This window comes from Rana temporaria, chromosome 4 (genome assembly GCF_905171775.1).
Source record: "Rana temporaria chromosome 4, aRanTem1.1, whole genome shotgun sequence".
Lineage (NCBI taxonomy): Eukaryota > Metazoa > Chordata > Amphibia > Anura > Ranidae > Rana > Rana temporaria.
The window spans coordinates 40,769,238-40,788,384 of NC_053492.1; the positions used below are offsets into that span (position 1 = coordinate 40,769,238).

Genomic DNA, 19,147 nt, shown 5'->3' on the forward strand with positions numbered 1-19,147 from the left:
GGTGGGAACCCCTCATAATGAGCACAGCAGGAGTATAGCCCCAGGAACTCAGCACAGTACAGGGATGGTGGGAACCCCTCATAATGAGCACAGAAGGAGTAGAGACCCGGGAACTCAGCACAGTACAGGGATGGTGGGAACCCCTCATGAGCACAGCACGGGGATGGTGGGAACCCCTCATAATGAGCACAGCAGGAGTACAGACCTGGGAACTCAGCACAGTACAGGGATGGTGGGAACCCCTCATGAGCACAGCACAGGGATAGTGGGAACCCCTCATAATGAGCACAGCAGGAGTACAGACCCGGGAACTCAGCACAGCACAGGGATGGTGGGAACCCCTCATGAGCACAGTACAGGGATGGTGGGAACCCCTCATGAGCACAGCAGGAGTACAGACCTGGGAACTCAGCACAGTACAGGGATGGTGGGAACCCCTCATAATGAGCACATAAGGAGTACAGACCTGGGAACTCAGCACAGTACAGGGATGGTGGAAACCCCTCATGAGCACAGCACGGGGATGGTGGGAACCCCTCATAATGAGCACAGCAGGAGTACAGACCTGGGAACTCAGCACAGTACAGGGATGGTGGGAACCCCTCATGAGCACAGCACAGGGATAGTGGGAACCCCTCATAATGAGCACAGAAGGAGTACAGACCCGGGAACTCAGCACAGCACAGGGATGGTGGGAACCCCTCATGAGCACAGTACAGGGATGGTGGGAACCCCTCATGAGCACAGCAGGAGTACAGACCTGGGAACTCAGCACAGTACAGGGATGGTGGGAACCCTTCATGAGCACAGTACAGGGATGGTGGGAACCCCTCATGAGCACAGTACAGGGATGGTGGGAACCCCTCATAATGAGCACATAAGGAGTACAGACCTGGGAACTCAGCACAGTACAGGGATGGTGGGAACCCCTCATGAGCACAGCACAGGGATGGTGGGAACCCCTCATGAGCACAGCACAGGGATGGTGGGAACCCCTCATAATGAGCACAGAAGGAGTACAGACCTGGGAACTCAGCACAGTACAGGGATGGTCGGAACCCCTCATGAGCACAGCACAGGGATGGTGGGAACCCCTCATGAGCACAGTACAGGGATGGTGGGAACCCCTCGAGCACAGCACAGGGATGGTGGGAACCCCTCATAATGAGCACAGCAGGAGTACAGACCTGGGAACTCAGCACAGTACAGGGATGGTGGGAACCCCTCATGAGCACAGCACAGGGATGGTGGGAACCCCTCATAATGAGCACAGCAGGAGTACAGACCTGGGAACTCAGCACAGTACAGGGATGGTGGGAACCCATCATGAGCACAGTACAGGGATGGTGAGAACCCCTCAGAAGGAGTACAGACCTGGGAACTCAGCACAGTACAGGGATGGTGGGAACCCCTCAGAAGGAGTACAGACCTGGGAACTCAGCACAGTACAGGGATGGTGGGAACCCCTCATGAGCACAGCACAGGGATAGTGGGAACCCCTCATAATGTGCACAGCAGGAGTACAGACCCGGGAACTCAGCACAGCACAGGGATGGTGGGAACCCCTCATGAGCACAGTACAGGGATGGTGGGAACCCCTCATGAGCACAGCAGGAGTACAGACCTGGGAACTCCGCACAGTACAGGGATGGTGGGAACCCCTCATGAGCACAGTACAGGGATGGTGGGAACCCCTCATGAGCACAGCACAGGGATGGTGGGAACCCCTCATGAGCACAGTACAGGGATGGTGGGAACCCCTCGAGCACAGCACAGGGATGGTGGGAACCCCTCGAGCACAGCACAGGGATGGTGGGAACCCCTCGAGCACAGCACAGGGATGGTGGGAACCCCTCATAATGAGCACAGCAGGAGTACAGACCTGGGAACTCAGCACAGTACAGGAATGGTGGGAACCCCTCATAATGAGCACATAAGGAGTACAGACCTGGGAACTCAGCACAGTACAGGGATGGTGGAAACCCCTCATGAGCACAGCACAGGGATGGTGGGAACCCCTCATAATGAGCACAGCAGGAGTACAGACCCGGGAACTCAGCACAGCACAGGGATGGTGGGAACCCCTCATGAGCACAGTACAGGGATGGTGGGAACCCCTCATGAGCACAGCAGGAGTACAGACCTGGGAACTCAGCACAGTACAGGGATGATGGGAACCCCCTCATGAGCACAGCAGGAGTACAGACCTGGGAACTCAGCACAGTACAGGGATGGTGGGAACCCCTCATGAGCACAGTACAGGGATGGTGGGAACCCCTCATGAGCACAGTACAGGGATGGTGGGAACCCCTCATAATGAGCACATAAGGAGTACAGACCTGGGAACTCAGCACAGTACAGGGATGGTGGAAACCCCTCATGAGCACAGCACAGGGATGGTGGGAACCCCTCATAATGAGCACAGCAGGAGTACAGACCCGGGAACTCAGCACAGCACAGGGATGGTGGGAACCCCTCATGAGCACAGTACAGGGATGGTGGGAACCCCTCATGAGCACAGTACAGGGATGGTGGGAACCCCTCATAATGAGCACATAAGGAGTACAGACCTGGGAACTCAGCACAGTACAGGGATAGTGGGAACCCCTCATAATGAGCACAGAAGGAGTACAGACCTGGGAACTCAGCACAGTACAGGGATGGTGGGAACCCCTCATGAGCACAGCACAGGGATGGTGGAAACCCCTCATGAGCACAGCACAGGGATGGTGGGAACCACTCATAATGAGCACAGAAGGAGTACAGACCTGGGAACTCAGCACAGTACAGGGATGGTCGGAACCCCTCATGAGCACAGCACAGGGATGGTGGGAACCCCTCATGAGCACAGTACAGGGATGGTGGGAACCCCTCATGAGCACAGCACAGGGATGGTGGGAACCCCTCATGAGCACAGTACAGGGATGGTGGGAACCCCTCGAGCACAGTACAGGGATGGTGGGAACCCCTCATAATGAGCACAGCAGGAGTACAGACCTGGGAACTCAGCACAGTACAGGGATGGTGGGAACCCCTCATAATGAGCACAGCAGAAGTACAAACCCAGGAATTCAGCAAAACATTCACAATTTACTTTCACTTTCAGTTAGGCAGGTAATATACGGTGCAAATTTCTTTCCTGCATCCACAGATTGCAGGAAAGAAACTTGCATCATTCCCCCATCAACAGACAGTGGTGACAGGGGAATATCCCTCCTGCCCAGCAATTATATTCTCCCGACAAACAGTGATTATCACTAGTGGCTATACAGCAGCCACTAGTGATAATTATAAGAGAATCTGCTCATTAATGGTTCAAATCTCAGCCAGTTTCTGCTGAACCAGCTGAGATTTAAACTGTCTATGGCTGGTCTTAGCTCTTAGGCAGCCCATACATTGATTAGCACTGTGGAGTGTCGGCTTCCTGGCGTGATCGGGCATGTGGGATTTCAAACACACCCGAGCCCATCTTTATTGGTTGTAGACAGTTGAGCTCCCTGCAGGTTGCTTAGCAGCAGTGGACCCTTCTCTGATATGCTGATCGGGATGCAATCCAGGTGATGCTCTTAGTCAAATCCTAGTCATAAATATCAGAGATTTTATTGATCAAAGCCCACACTTTACAGGCATAGAGTCCACATGGCTGCTGATCATACGGTTGATTATATTTATGTGGTTGTACTCTTGATGCTAATAATTACTGTGTTTATTAGATCTGACTGGGAGCATCACCTGGATCACATGCCGATCAGCATGTCAACAGAGAAGGTTATACAGCATTACTGCTGCTAGGTGACCAGCTGGGGGCTCAGCTCTCTATAACCAATAGTGCCAGCCTTCCCCTGCATGCACCCATAATATCACCAGCACTAGGTCCTAATAGACTGCCGCCGCTGCCAAGGAGACAGATGCCAGACCAGCGCTGTAAATAGCAGGGACAGGACAGCTGGGGATCCCCACTGTGGCAGAACACCAGGGCCCGGTGGCAAGACAACCTTTGCAACAATGATAGTTCTCCCACTGCTTTGGACCATTATATTTTCTTGGTGTGCTGGTGACATATATCTCTTGTTTTCTGCCACCCTGGGGGGCCCCAGTATAGTAGGAAGGGAGCTCACTGCAGAACATATGAAAGGGCCCATAGTGGGATCGTAGTAAAGGGCCCCAGGATATATATATATATATAATTGCATTTTATAGTTGGCCCCCCTACTTTTGTCCCTGTCCCCCCATGCGCCCCCCCCCCCCTAAATATGAAAGCTGGAGACGCCACTGACTGGCTGGTGTCACTGCTTGGTGTACTGGCTGGTGTCACTGCTTGGTACTGGCTGGTGTCACTGCTTGGTACTGGCTGGTGTCACTGCTTGGTGTCACTGCTTGGTGTACTGGCTGGTGTCACTGCTTGGTACTGGCTGGTGTCACTGCTTGGTACTGGCTGGTGTCACTGCTTGGTACTGGCTGGTGTCACTGCTTGGTACTGGCTGGTGTCACTGCTTGGTACTGGCTGGTGTCACTGCTTGGTACTGGCTGGTGTCACTGCTTGGCACTGGCAGTTTCACACTGAGCCGATTTGTCTGCTTCAGTTACACTATATGTAACTAAATGCAGAGACCAGCTGTCAGCGTGATGTCGGGGGCGGGCGGGACCGGGGGCGGAGCCATGCAGATATCAAACATCAGCCAATGATTGGGCTGCTTTAGAAAGTGGGCGGGGATACATACACATAGCGTCCAGCCCAGATCCCATACCATTGGCTCAGCTGATGTTGGTGTTTTCAGCTGCTGTGCTGGTCCCGCCCCCCGACATCGAGCTGATTCCTCTGCAATTCTGCGATGTATTCTCCCAGGAGGCATAGCGGTCCGTGTATGACGCCGAGGCAGCTGCCACCGCGGCGGGGATGTAAATGGCAATACAATATAACTGAGTTTAAAAGATAAAAAATAAATATATGCCAAAACGTCATAAGGGGACGAAGGGGGATGAAGCTATGTTGTGAAAGAGGGTGGAACTCCGCTTTAAGCCCCACCGCACGACTATATACATCCTCTTTTTGACAATGGATATCTCGGTAATGGCAGCATCTGCTGCCACAACCGAGATATCCATCTCTTCAGGCGGTGGTGCTGTAAACAATAATGGTGGTCTCCACCGCAGATTCACAGCGAGATCACCATTATCGGTGGCGGGAGAGGGGCCCTCCCACCACTCTCCCATGCCCTCCACCGCTTACCGGAGCCGTCGGCAGCGGCGGAGGCGATCGGGTCCTTGTTCTTCCTCCGTGGTATGGAAATGAGTGAGGGCAAGATGGCCCCCACCCGCCGCCATACCATAGCAGGAAGCAACGTCAAAATGTCACTTCTGCCCATACGTCTTAAAGGCACATTTTCGTTGTAATTTTTTCAAATTACAATTTTTTTTTTGCATTTTAGTATAAATATGAGATCTGAGGTCTTTTTGACCCCAGATCTCATATTTAAGAGGACCTGTCATGCTTTTTTCTATTACAAGGGATGTTTACATTCCTTGTAATAGGAATAAACGTGACCCATTTTTTATATATTTTTGAAAACAATAAACAATAAATAAGAAAACAATTTTTTTTTTTTAAAAGCCTCATCCCGACGAAATTGCGCGCAGAAGCGAACGCATACGTGAGTAACGCCCGCATATGAAAACAGTGTTCAAACCACACATGTGAGGTATCGCCACAATCGTTTGCGAGATCAATAATTCTAGCCCTAGACCTTCCTCTGTAACTCAAAAGATGCAGCCTGTAGATTTTTTTTTAAACGTTGCCTATGGAGATTTTTAAGGGTAAAAGCTTGACGCCATTCCACGAGCGGGCGCAATTTTGAAGTGTGACATGTTGGGTATCAATTTACTTGGTGTAACATTATTTTTCACACAATAAAAAAAAAAAAAAAAATTGGGCTAACTTTTCCAAAAAAAGTGCGCTTGTAAGACCTCTGCGCAAATACGGTGTGACAAAAAGTATTGCAATGACCGCCATTTTATTCTCTCGGGTGTTAGAAAAAAAATATATATATATAATGTTTGGGGGTTCTAAGTAATTTTCTAGCACATATCTTTTGATACGCCACATAATTTTAAAGTTCCCGCGTCGTATCTTTGTTTTGTATCTACAAAACAAGATACGACTGCATCTGGGCTCGATCCGACAGGCGTACGTCTTAGTACGCCGTCGGATCGTAGGTGCATTTTTCCGCTGGCCGCTAGGTGGCGTTTCCGTCGAGTATGCAAATTGGCTAAATACTGCGATCCACGAACGTAGGTCCGGCGCATTTTTTTACGTTGTTTGTGTTCAGCTTTTTCCGGCGTATAGTTACCTCTGCTATATGAGGCGTATCCTATGTTAAAGGGGTGGTTCACCCTAAAAACTACTTTTTTTTATATTACACTGGCCCCCCACATTACAATACGATTAAGGCTATTATTTTTTTGATGCTGTACATACCTTTGTACAGCATATTCACCCGTTGCGAGTCCCGCGGGAGTGGGCGTTCCTCACATGTCTGTGATTGACACTTTGACCAAAAACAAGCTCCCCCCGTCGCATAAGCCGCGTCACGGTTGGCGAAAGGAGCCGAACGGCGAGTCGGCGCTATACTGCGCATGCGCATCGCCGTTCGGCTCCTTTCGCCAATCGTGACGCGGCTTACGCGACGGGGGGGCGCTCGATTTTGGTCAAAATGTCAATCACAGACATGTGAGGAACGCCCACTCCCGCGGGACTCGCAACGGGTGAATATGCTGTACAAAGGTATGTACAGCATCAAAATAATAATAATAGCCTTAATCGTATTGTAATGTGGGGGGCCAGTGCAATAAAAAAAATAGTTTTTAGGGTGAACCACCCCTTTAAGTATGGCTGTCGTTCCCGCGTTGAATTTTGAAAATGTTACGTCGTTTGCGTAACTCGTTCGCGAATAGGGCTTTGCGTAGAATGACGTCACCGTCAAACATTGGCTTTTTACAGTTTAATTTCGAGCATGCGCACTGGGATACCCCCACGGACGGCGCATGCGCAGTTGAAAAAAAACTTAATTTATGTTGGGTCAAGACGTATGTACATAAAACACGCCCCCATCACATCCATTTGAATTGCGTGCCCTTACGCCGCCAAAGATACACTACGCCGCCGTAACTTACGGCGCACATTCTTTGAGGATTCCAAAAAAAGTAAGTTACGGCGGCGTAGTGTATCTTACACTACGCCCGGCGGAAATATGCGCCAGGGTACGTGGATCTCGCCCAGAGTCTGAAAAACAGGCTCGGGGCTTAAGTGGTTAACAGTGCTTTTTTGGTTCAATAGAATGCAATGGAGAAGCTGCAGAAAAGCATATAGTGCGTCATTGCTGTGACTTGCGTTTTGCTTTTTATTTTTTATCTGCCCAACAACAGATTGGGCAAAAAAAAAAAATAATTGCACATGCAGCAAAATCACAAAAACACCAAAAACAAACGGCATAGGTGTCCCCTGTTCAAAACTAACTTTACTAAACACATGCAGCATCCTGACTATAAGATCCTTTACCTTTTTTAGATTGTAAGCTCTTCCATCCTCTGTATTTTCCATTGTTGCCTCAAAGATTGTAAAACGTTACTTTATTTGTATCATTGATATCCTAATAGATTGTAAGCATTTCAATCTTATGTATTCCTGCCTAAAATATAAGATATATTCCAATCTGTATCCTCTCTTATACCCTAATAGACTGTAAAATGGTAAATATTGGAAAAATGTGACAATTAAAAAAAAGTAAACATTCTAGAAAATATTTGTCATCTTTTTCACACTTACTGTTTCTGTTCTGTCCTGTTCTAAGGAATCCTCAGTCTGGGATCTACTTGCACACTGAATTGTCTGTGTTTCCTCATGACAGCTCCACCCCCCATCTCCAATTGCTTTAAATTCTGTAAACACATTCTGAATATACTACAAGTTTTTGCGTCATACAGATTATATATATAAGGTGTCAACAAGTTCCAAAATCTAAACTTTTTTTTTTTTTTTAAATCAACGATAATGTCTGGTAACACACCTGTTCACATTAAAGGGATTAAGGAGTTGCTTTTTTTTATTATTATTTATTTAGTTAACTACTTGCCTACAGGGCACTTTTCCCTTCTGCCCAGGCCAATATTCATCTTTCAACACTGTCACACTTTGAATGACAATTGCGCGGTCATGCAACGCTGTACCCAAACAACATTTTTATCAAAAAAAAATTCACACAAACAGAACTTTATTTTGGTGATTTTTAATCATCACTGTGTTTTTTTTCTGTTAAATGAAAAAAGACCAAACGTTTTGAAAAACATTTTTTTCATAGTTTCATATAAAATTTAGCAAACAGGTAATTTTTCTCCTTCACTGATGAGCACTGAGGAGTGGGGATGAGCCGAACACCCCCCTGTTCGGTTCGCACCAGAACCTGCGAACACACTAAATGTTCGTGTGAACTTTAGAACCCTATTAAAGTCTATGGGACTCGAACATTTGAAATCTAAAGTGCTAATTTTAAAGGCTAATATGCAAGTTATTGTCCTAAAAAGTGTTTGGGGACCTGGGTCCTGCCCCAGGGGACATGTATCATTGCAAAAAAAAAGTTTTAAAAACTGCCGTTTTTTCAGGAGCAGTGAATTTAATAATGCTTAAAGTGAAACAATAAAGGTGATATATTCCTTTAAATTTTGTACCAGGGGGGGGGTGTAAAGTTAGCATGTGAAATAGCGCATGTTTCCCGTACTTAGAACTGTCACTGCACAAAGTGTCATTTCTGAAAGAAAAAAAGTAATTTATAACCGGACTCGTGGCTATAATGAATTGTCGGCTCCCGGCAATTCAGAGAAAATTACCAGTACCAGGCTTCCCCCGTGACGTAGCAGAGGTTGCGTCAGAGGGGGATGGGGTCACGTGACGGGTGGCCCCGCCTCACCAATAAAAAAAATGTCACAGCTTCAGCAGCGTCATTCGCTGGGCTGTCTCAGACGGTCGGCGATGCTGCACTCTGGATCCCTGACGATCTTCTCACTGATGAGCACTGATGAAGTGGCACTGATGCGTGGCACAGATAGGTTGCACTGATGGGCACTGGTAGGTAGCGCTAATAGATGACACTGATGGGCACTGGTAGGCAGCACTGATAGGTGACATTGATGAGGAGGCACTGATGGGCACTGATTGGCAGCACTGCCGGGCACTATTGGGACTGCACTGATAATCAGATAATAATGTCCCTTTAACACAAGCTGCTTATCTTCTGTCTTTTCCTCTCCTCATGCTGTCAGCATGAGGAAAGGAATGCAAACAACCAGCATCTGTTTAAGCCGGGTTTACGTACGTGCAGCTGCGGTTCCCAGCATGGGGTCCAGTGCGTCCTTGTTCACCGGTTCAGGTGCGAATCAGGTCTGAATTTTAGCCTGAATTCTCACTTGAACCAGACTCAAAGATGCACAGGACCCTTTTGGAATGCGGACAGTGTCAAAATAAAAAGTTAAACAAATAACAAATAAATAAACAAATTTAAAGCGCCCCACAGAAGCGAGCGCATACATAAGTGAAAACGGTGTTCAAACAACACATGTGAGGTATCGTCACGATCGTTAGAGTGAAAACAATAATTCTAGTACAAGACCCCCTCTGTAACTCAAAACTTGTAACCTGTAGAAATTTTTAAACATCGCCTATTTAGATTTAAAAGGTTTAAAGTTTGTCGCCATACCACGAGCGGGCGCAATATTGAAGAATGACATGTTTGGTATCAATTTACTTGGTGTAACATTATCTTTCACAATATAAAATAAAATTGGGCTAACTTTACAGTTGCCTTATTTTTTTATTAAAAAAGTGCACTTGTAAAACCGCTGTGCAAATACGGTGTGACATAAATTATTGCAACGACTGCCATTTTATTCTCTAGGGCAGTGGTCATCAACCCTGTCCTCATGGCCCACTAACAGGCCATGTTTTATGTATTACCTTGGGGAGATGAAGACTAGAATACTACTACTAGAATCACTGAGCAGCAAATGATATCACCTGTGATGTATTTCAGTTATCTTGCAAACCTGGCCTGTTAGTGGGCCCTGAGAACAGGGTTGATGACCACTACTCTATGGTGTCTGAAAAAATATATATAATGTATGGGGGTTCTAAGTAATTTTATTTAGCAAAAACTTTGTGTACATCAAACATCTTTACAAAATATATTAGCTTGTGAATGCATTGATGACATCATCTCTACACTATGCGTAGCCTGTTAAAGTGGAGGTTCACCCGAAAAGTACATTTTGTCAAGGGGAATCGGGTAGTTTTTTAAAAATCTAAGTAGTACTTACCGTTTTAGAGAGCGATCTTCTCCGCCGCTTCCGGGTATGGGCTGCGGGACTGGGCATTCCTATTTGATTGACAGTCTTCCGACAGGCTTCCGACGGTCGCATACATTGCGTCACGATTTTCTGAAAGTAGCCGAACATCGGTGCGCAGGCGCCGTATAGAGCTGCACCGACGTTCGGCTTCTTTCGGCTACTCGTGACGCGATGTATGCGACCGTCGGAAGCCTGTCGGAAGACTGTCAATCAAATAGGAACGCCCAGTCCCGAAGACTATACCCGGAAGCGGCGGAGAAGATTTTCGGGTGAACTCCCGCTTTAAGAGCTATGGGAGAAACCCAGCATGTCCATCCACTACAGGCTGCCTACAGAAAACTACAAAAGAGTAGGTCCGGTGTGCTCGCACAGACCACGTGCAGAGCATGCCAGGAAGTCCGCACTGCGCTAATCACAGGCAGGGAGACATTGTCCCAATGCATGGCTGCAGAGATTGGGAAATGTCTCCCTGCCTGTGATTAGCGCAGCGCAGTGCTGACTTTCTGGCGGGCTCTGCACGTGGACTGTGCAAACATGCCGGAGCTCATCCCTAGTGGATACAAAACTAAGCACCCTGCATAAGGAGAGAGAGAGAAGCAGTGACCGGTCTTTATTACAAGAAACTACAGAGAACGAGTGTATATGCAAACACACATGCTCAGAACCAATGTTAAAGTGTTTGTAAAGGTTTGTCTTTTATTTTCTAAATATGTTCCTTTAACCACTTCCTTACTGGGCACATATACCCCTTCCTGACCAGGTGAAATTTCAGCTTCCGGCACTGCGTCGCTTTAACCTCCCTGGCGGTATGATTCTGTCTGGAATTACGTACCAAAAGCGGTACAATTATTTTGCAAGGAAATTGGCGTTTTATACTGTAGGCCTGTAATTTTTAGAAATAACTCACTTAAATCTGACCAAGCAAGAGTCTTGTAGGCATCCCGGGTATGATTTTTTTTTTAAAACAAAATTATAAATTATAATATAATAAATAATTATAAATAATTATAACAAATAATAATATAATTATAATAAAAATTATTCAATAATGTAATCAACTCAAAATCACTGAAATTTGCAGTTGCAGAATTGTCGCTGTCATTATTTTATTTTTTTTATGACGAATTTCCCCGCAAATCGCTATCGCACATTTCTGCAAGTGATTATAATTTATTATCGCTGTTTTCTAGCTGATCTAAAACCATTTTTGACATAAAGGGACACTTTTGGACAATCTACAGTTTTTAGGCAGAAATGACATTTTTTATTATATAAAAGTACATGCAGGACACTGGGCAGACCACTAGGGACAAGGGGGTGTGTATTTTTTACATACAGTACTGTAATCTATAAGATTACAGTATACTGTATGTAATGTGTTTGTTTACTTTTTTGAATTTGGTGCCGTTCTCCGTCCCCGTGCGTCGTAACGTCGCAGGGAACGGAGATCGGCGTCACACGGGGACTGTGAATCGAGCGAGGAGGTCCCGCTCGCTCACACAGCGGGTGGCATCGCTGGATCCAGGGACAAGGTGAGTAAACCAAGCCTGTGGATCCAGCGAAAGGTAAGCCCGTCCAGCCCGAGCGTGACTCGGGTTTGCCGATCCTAACATGTAAAACCAACCCCGAGTCACGCTCGTGTTTACCGTCAGGGTGGTTAACTGACAATTGCGCGGTCATGCGACGTGGCTCCCAAACAAAATTGACGTCCTTTTTTCCCCACAAATAGAGCTTTATTTTGGTGGTATTTGATCACCTCTGCAGTTTTTATTTTTTGCGCTATAAACAAAAAACGAGCGACAATTTTGAAAAAAAAAAAATATTTTTTACTTGTTACTATAATAAATTGCCCAATTTTTTTAAAAAAAATATTTTTTTCTCAGTCTAGGCGATACGTATTATTCTACATATTTTTGTTAAAAAAAAAAAAAAAATCGCAAGAAGTGTCTGGTTTGTGCAAAAGTTATTGCGCTTACAAAATAGGGGACAGAATTATTATTTTTTATTATTTTTTTTTACTACTAATGGCGGCGATCAGCATTTTTTTTCGTGACTGCGACATTATGGCGGAGACATCGGACACTTTTGACACATTTTTGGCGCCATTCACATTTATACAGCGATCAGTGCAATAAATATGCACTAATTACTGTATAAATGTGACTGGCATTGAAGGGGTTAACACTAGGGGGTGAGGAAGGGGTTAATGTGTACCCTGAATTGTGTTACTAACTGTGGGGGAAGGGGGGTGACTGTGGGGGAAGGGGGGTGACTGGGGGAGGTGACCGATGCTGTGTCCCTATGTCCAAGGGACACAGATCGGTCTCCTCTCTCCCCTGACAGGACGTGGAGCTCTATGTTTACACACAGAGCTCCACGTCTTGTCCCTGTAGCCGCCGATCGCGAGTCCCTGGCGGACATCGCGGCCGCCAGGCACTCGCATCGGCATCTCAGCCATTGCGGCGAGCGCGCGCGCGCCTCCGCCGGACGCGCACGCGCCCGCGCCGCTGGCTGCGCGTGCAGGCCGTAAAAACACGGCCTCCCAGAGATGTAGAGCCACCCTGCGGCCGTACAAAGTTGTACGGCCGTCGGGAAGTGGTTAAGCTAGTGCATTGTTGGTTCACTTACATTTTCCTTCGATTTCCCGTCTAAATGTTTTTTTTTCTTTCTTTGAATTTCTCACTTCCTGTTTCTCCCCATTAAGCTTTCCACCATAATCCGATCGGTGGAATGTCATTTAGAACAGCTTACTGAACACTTAACGAGGAGGAACAGGAAGTGAGAAATTCAGACAAAGAAAACAAAGAAAAAAACATTTAGAAGGGAAATTGAAGGAAAAGGTATGTGAACCAACAATGCACTACCTATTTAGAAAATAAAAAATGAACCTTTACAACCCCTTTAAACATCAGCCAACAATAGCAGAATTTGCCCAAAGGGTGGCGGTAAAGAGCTGAAAACCCACGTGGTTTGGTGAATGTTGGCTGAAAATGTTGTGCCGTGTGTATGCAGAACAAGTTCATGGTCAATGCCCTTCAGACCAAAATCCACGGAAAAGTTGGTTGAAAGTCTGATTGCGTGTACAAGGCTTAAGTAATAATACACATAGCTCTTGTATTAGGACAACCTTTTTTAGCTCAGATTTCAGCTTTAAGTTCAATATCACCTCAGAAATATCAGGTAATACTATATTTTTCCTATCTCCAGTAATGAGTAAGATATAGATTATAATATAGGATCATGTCATACCACCAACTGTAGCAGAGATTAGAAACTGGTATTAGTTACTGTGTTAGCTTTGCTAAAGTCTACCCTAATGCTTGTCTATACCTATGGGCATGGGTGTCCGCTCTATAGGGCAAGGGGGGGGGGCAATTGACCCCTCTGGAAAATCGAGAAGGTGTTGAAGAGTCTCACTGAATGGAGGGGTCTGTGCTGAAGAGGGCGTCTGTGCTAAGGAGGGGTCCATCTGTGCTGAAGGGGGGTCTGTACATTCTCTTGGCTATATTTATATGGGCATGGAGTGAAGCTGAATTATCTCAAGAGCTATTTCACACTGCCAGCTGGCCGCGGTATCTGTAAAGTGCCGCTAAAAAGCCATCGTTTTAGCTGCGCTAATCAGCCGCTAGCGGGGCACTTTTAACCCTCGCTAGCATTTGAAGAAACGGTTAAATGCGTCTGTGTATCATCACTACTTTAGCGCCCCCCCCCCCCCCCCTGAAAAAATTTCAGCGGACGCCCATGCCTATGGGAGTCTATTTATAAAAAAAAAAATGTCCCACATGAATGTCTCAAGCATTGCACAGCCAGTAGAAATAATCCCCCTACATTTACAAATCTTTTATTTCCTATGATAGTCAGCACCATCTAGTGGCCATACTGCAGAATTTTCCTTTTTTTCAGGAAAATATTGCATTAGGACCACTAGAAGGAGCTGAACAACATGCAAAATAAACATATCAGAGTGTTTGAGGCACTCGCACAACACAATTTTTAGACCCCTGTGTGCAACTGCAATGAATTACATAATGAGCTCCAGAAGTTGGAGATTTTGTAGGACACAAGGCTTCACTTCCTGATTCCCTTACTGAAAAAGTTGGCGCCTCCACCTGGAGTCAGGGGACGGGTCGGCTTTGAGTGAGGACATTGTGGACTCCCTGGACAGGTAAGTGTCCTTATTTTAAAAGTAGGCAGCTGCAGTATTTGTAGCTGCTAACTTTTTTTTTTTTTTTTTCGGTGGAACTCCACTTTAAATGCATGCATTACACAATTAAAAAAAAAAAAATCTCACCCTTTTTCCTTTGTCCAATATAAACAATTCAACTAGAAATAATGCAGGGGAGAGAATACAAGGGGAAAAAAAGAGGAAAGAAAAAAAAAAAAGTGATGCATACTGGAAAATGATGCCTTTGCCTTGCAGTGAATTTTGTTTTTAAATGCTACATTTTACTGCCACTTTAAGATATGTTTTAACTTCCATGTTTAGGAATACATTTAACCACTTAAGGACAGAAGGTGTTTTTCAGATTCTGCGTTTACAAGACTAAAACAGTTTTTTTTTGCTAGAAAATTACTTAAAAACCCCCAAACATTAAAAAAAAAATTCTAACACCCTAGAGAATAAAATGTCAGTCATTGCAATACTTTTTGTCACATCGTATTTGCGCAGCGGTCTTACAAGTGCACTTTTTTTGGAAAAAATTCACTTTTTTTAATAAAAAAATAAGACAACAATAAATATGGCCAAATTTTTTTATGTATTGTGAAAGATAATGTTATGCCGAGTAAAATGATACCCAACATGTCACGCTTAAAAATTCCGCCCGCTCGTGGCATGGCGTCAAACTTTTACCCTTAAAAATCTCGATAGGCGACGTTTAAAAAAATCTATACGTTGCATTTTTTGAGCTACAGAGTAGGTCTAGGGCTAGAATTATTGCTCTCGCTCTAATGATCGCGGCGATACCTCACTTGTGTGGTTTGAACACTCGCGTATGTGTTCGCTTCTGCGCGCGAGCTCGTCGCGACGGGGCGCTTTAAAATTTTTTTTTTGTTTTCTTATTTATTTTTATTGATTTTATAATTTTTTACACAAAAAATGTATCACTTTTATTCCTATTACAAGGAATGTAAACATCCCTTGTAATACAAAAAAGCATGACAGGTCCTCTTAAATATGAGAGCTGGGGTCAAAAAGACCTCAGATCTCATATGTAGACTTCAATGCAAAAAAAAAAAATGGAAATTATGTCATTTAAAAAAATGACAACAAAAAAATTGTCTCTTTAAGACGCTGGGCGGGACTGACGTTTTGACGTCACTTCCGCCCAGCAAAGCTATAAGGACGGGTGGGGGCCATCTTGCCCTCAGTCGAGTCCTCACCGCTCAAGCAGCAGCACCCGATCGCCTCCGCCGCTACCGACGGCTCCGGTAAGCGGCGGAGGGCGCGGGAGAGCGGCGGGAGGGGAGGGGCCCCTCTCCCACCACCGATAACGGCGATCTCGCGGTGAATCAGCCGTGGAGACCGCCGTTATCGTTTACATGGCCGCCCACTGAAAAGATGGATACCTCGGTTGTGGCAGCAGCTGCTGCCGTTACGAGATATCCATCTTTAAAAAGAGGACGTACATATACAGTGGGCCGTCGGTAAGTGGTTAAGTGACAGATATACTAGTTTCTTAGGTGATAGCATGACTTTATGAAAAAGAAAAAAAAAATGATATTGTTACAAAAACCAATTTCCTTTTTATGAAGAGGTAGACAGGTACTTAGTCAAAGGGTGGTTGTGGATGTAATATACTGTACTTTTACCTATCTAAAGAATGTGACAGAGCTAAAACAGGTATAGGACACCTGTAATCTGTAAATGGCATCCAGCAAAACTGGCTTAAAAACCAACTTAGAGAAACATGATCAGTAATTTGTACTCTGACCTAAGCAAATAAATGATGTTAACTCTTTAGAGGTTTTGGAGTACTGTTTCTTGTTTTGCAAATGACAAAAATCTGTATGATGGAATGACGTTTCTACAAGAATTAATCCACCCCCATGCTAAAGGAACTAATTAGTGATTAGGCCTGCCACTGCTGTACATGACATAGGTCAAAACATGGAAAAAAGGGGTGTGAATACCACAGAGCTGACAACCTGAATGAATACAATAGTGTGCAACTGTAGTGCATACAAAATTAAGTAAAATATTAATCTAACAATGCAAAAAATTGATCAAGCATGTAGCCAGTGAAAAATTTAAAAACCATGTGCAAATAAGCATAAACTTCTAGTTGGAAGGTTCCTTTCACAGTTGCCTTCCTCAGGTAATATTGTGCTAGAAATAGTGCAAATCAATATTAAGCATACGACCAGTGAAAGTTCAAAATTACGTGCAAATAAAGTGGCCCTTCTCAGCACTGTAAGGACATCTTGGTAATACCAAGTAACAGAGTTTTGCTAAAAAAAAGTGACCTTCTAAGCTCAAATGTGTGCAAATGGTGATATTACTTTAAGCTGGTGACTTCTTGCATTGACCAGGTGTATTTGTTGTAGCCAAGAACAGCCTAGCTTTCAATCTTATGTGGTGTTTTTATTAAGCCTTTGCGAACATCGTGTTACAGTGCTTTCGATTGCTGCAACCACTATAAATGTTTACCAGGAGTGGGGTTCGAACCCACAAGGATATTCATCCATTGGATCTTAAGTCCAACGCCTTAACCACTCGGCCATCCTGGTACTTGTGTTATGAAAACTAACCGAGAAAGGAGTGCTGATTTTCACAGTGGATTAAGCCAATTCAGGTGGGTCGTCACCTGTTTTAGGTGAGTCTACATTCACAAAAGGGATTTGCTCTGAGGAGTGTTTTATTTTTTTTCATGGGATTACAAATCTCCAAGTTAGACTTTGGGCCCCAATGATGACTTAACCACTCAGCCATGCTTCTCATGATGTGGCAAAGGACATCTGAGGAAACAATAATGAATTTCACACTGGAGAGAACTGGTGCAGGTTGACATTTATCCTTTGCATGATGATTCTACCATTAAGCACAGAGATTTGATCTAAGGAGTGTTCCTCTTTCTCAATGGAATTACAAAATTCCAACATAAAGTTTGTGCCCTAATGACGGTTGTCGTCAGCTATTTACCACTGGCAAGAAAAAAGTAATAAGGAGGAATTGTGTTTTTATATCCCCTATCCTGAATTTGTGGCAGAGAACACCGTTAGGATCCTGACTCTGTACTTTTGCTTTTTTTTAATGTGTACAAAGTGGGCCTTCTTAGCACTGGAAGGACATCTTGGAAATACCAAGTAACAGGGTTTGCTATCGATTTTTGACCTTCTAAGCTCAAATGGGTGCATTTGTTGGTAGCCAAGAGCAGCCTAGCTTTCAATCTTATGTGGTGTTTTTTTTAAGCCTTTGTGAACATCGTATTAGAGTGCCATCGATTGCTGCAACCACTATAAATGTTTACCAGGAGTGGGGTTCGAACCCACGTGGATATTCATCCATTGGATCTTAAGTCCAACGCCTTAACCACTCGGCCATCCTGGTACTTGTGTTATGGAAAGTAACCGAGAACCGAGTACTGATTTTCACAGTGGATTGAGCCAATTCAGGTGGGTCGTCACCTGTTTTAGGTGAGTCTACATTCACAAAGGGGATTTGCTCTGAGGAGTGTTTTATTTTTTTTCATGGGATTACAAATCTCCAAGTTAGACTTTGGGCCCCAATGATGACTTAACCACTCAGCCATGCTTCTCACGATGTGGCAAAGGACATCTAAGGAAACAATAATGAATTTCACACTGGAGAGAACTGTTGCAGGTTGACTTTTATCCTTTCCATGATGATTCTACCATTAAGCACAGAGATTTGATCTAAGGAGTGTTTCTCTTTCTCAATGGAATTACAAAATTACAACATAAAGTTTGTGCCCTAATGACGGTTGTCGTCAGCTATTTACCACTGGCAAGAAAAAAGTAATAAGGAGGAATTGTGTTTTTATATCCCCTATCCTGAATTTCTGGCAGAGAACACCGTTAGGCTCCTGACTCTGTACTTTTGCTTTTTTTAATGTGTACAAAGTGGCCCTTCTTAGCACTGGAAGGACATCTTGGTAATACCAAGTAACAGGGTTTGCTATCGATTTTTGACCTTCTAAGCTCAAATGGGTGTATTTGTTGGTAGCCAAGAGCAGCCTAGCTTTCAATCTTGTGTGGTGTTTTTTTTAAGCCTTTGTGAACATCGTGTAAGGCCCCGTACACACGACCAAACATGTCTGCTGAAACTGGTCCGCGGGCCAGTTTCAGCAGACATGTTCGGTCGTGTGTAGGCCCGAGCGGACAGAATTCCAGCAAACATTTGCCCGCCGGGCCTTTTCCCAGCGGACAAATATTCCTGGACTTGTTTTAAAACAGTCCGCTGGAATCCTGCCCGCTCGGACATGTTCGGTCGTCTGTACAGACCTACCGTACATGTCCAAGCGCCCGCCATCCCTCGCATGCGTCGAATGTCTTTGACGCATGCGTGGAAGCATTTAACTGGCAGGCCCGCCCACGTCGCCGCGACACCATGGACACGCCCCGCGTATTGTTTACGCGCGGATTTCTGTACGATGGTTAGTACAGCCGTCGTACAGAAATCCCCGGGCAGACATGTACGGTGAAAACGGTCCGGCGGAACAGTTTCATCGTACATGTTTGCCCGTGTGTACACGGCCTTAGAGTGCTTTCGATTGCTGCAACCACTAAAAATGTT

General features: G+C 45.2%; 1 protein-coding gene and 1 non-coding gene across 2 annotated transcripts in view; both read right to left on the reverse strand.

The window, feature by feature from the left end:
* The window catches only part of LOC120936163 (cytochrome P450 2K1-like), a 99,402-nt gene extending 91,416 nt beyond the window's left edge, over positions 1 to 7,986 (reverse strand). The window contains exon 1 of the mRNA XM_040348314.1: positions 7,823 to 7,986. The gene's annotated coding sequence lies outside the window, so the exon portion shown is untranslated. The remainder of the gene's footprint in view (positions 1 to 7,822) is intronic.
* Positions 7,987 to 17,858: 9,872 nt separating this feature from the next.
* TRNAL-UAA lies at positions 17,859 to 17,941 on the reverse strand. The gene has a single exon. It is a non-coding gene; the product is annotated as a tRNA-Leu (tRNA).
* Positions 17,942 to 19,147: the final 1,206 nt, after the last annotated feature.